This window comes from Elephantulus edwardii, unplaced genomic scaffold (assembly GCF_000299155.1).
Source record: "Elephantulus edwardii isolate Elephantulus edwardi_28Jun2011 unplaced genomic scaffold, EleEdw1.0 scaffold00041, whole genome shotgun sequence".
NCBI lineage: Eukaryota > Metazoa > Chordata > Mammalia > Macroscelidea > Macroscelididae > Elephantulus > Elephantulus edwardii.
In genome coordinates this window covers 19,263,551-19,264,092 of record NW_006399791.1, presented here as the reverse complement: position 1 = coordinate 19,264,092, position 542 = coordinate 19,263,551, and positions in this window count along the sequence as shown.

Sequence of the window (542 nt, the reverse complement as noted above, 5' to 3'; positions counted from 1 at the left end):
GGAGGGTACATCAAGTCTTTGTTGCTTTCGACAAGCAAGGTTGTGGTGGGTAATGCAGATTGATGAATCTTCGCCCAATTCTGAGGCCACATTTTTCGTCATATAGAACAGCATCTTGAACTATTTCCTTAGCCTGCAGATTGAATAATTATGAAGAAAGAATAGAGGTAACCAAAGGTTTACAGAGGTGGTGTTAAAGTAAAAGACAATAGCATTTGATATTTATTAAATAATCAAATACAATGCTGTTGTTATTAATTGCTGTTGAGTCAAAGAAGACCCATAGCGACCCAAAGAACAAAATGTCTGAAGCCTTTCCATAACTATCGCCACTCCAAAAGCTTGCCACGATTCCTGCACTACCACCACTACGCTCCTGCCTTCTGGCAAGGAGAGCTTCCCACGAGCCTGTGAAGGTGCCAGCCAAACCAGCAACAAAATGGCCACTACCTTCCCAGCTTCCTTCACCTTACCGCTGCCTCCTGGTTAAAACCCTAGGCCCAGGCAGGCTAGCCTCACTCCAGGGACAGAGCAAACCTGCA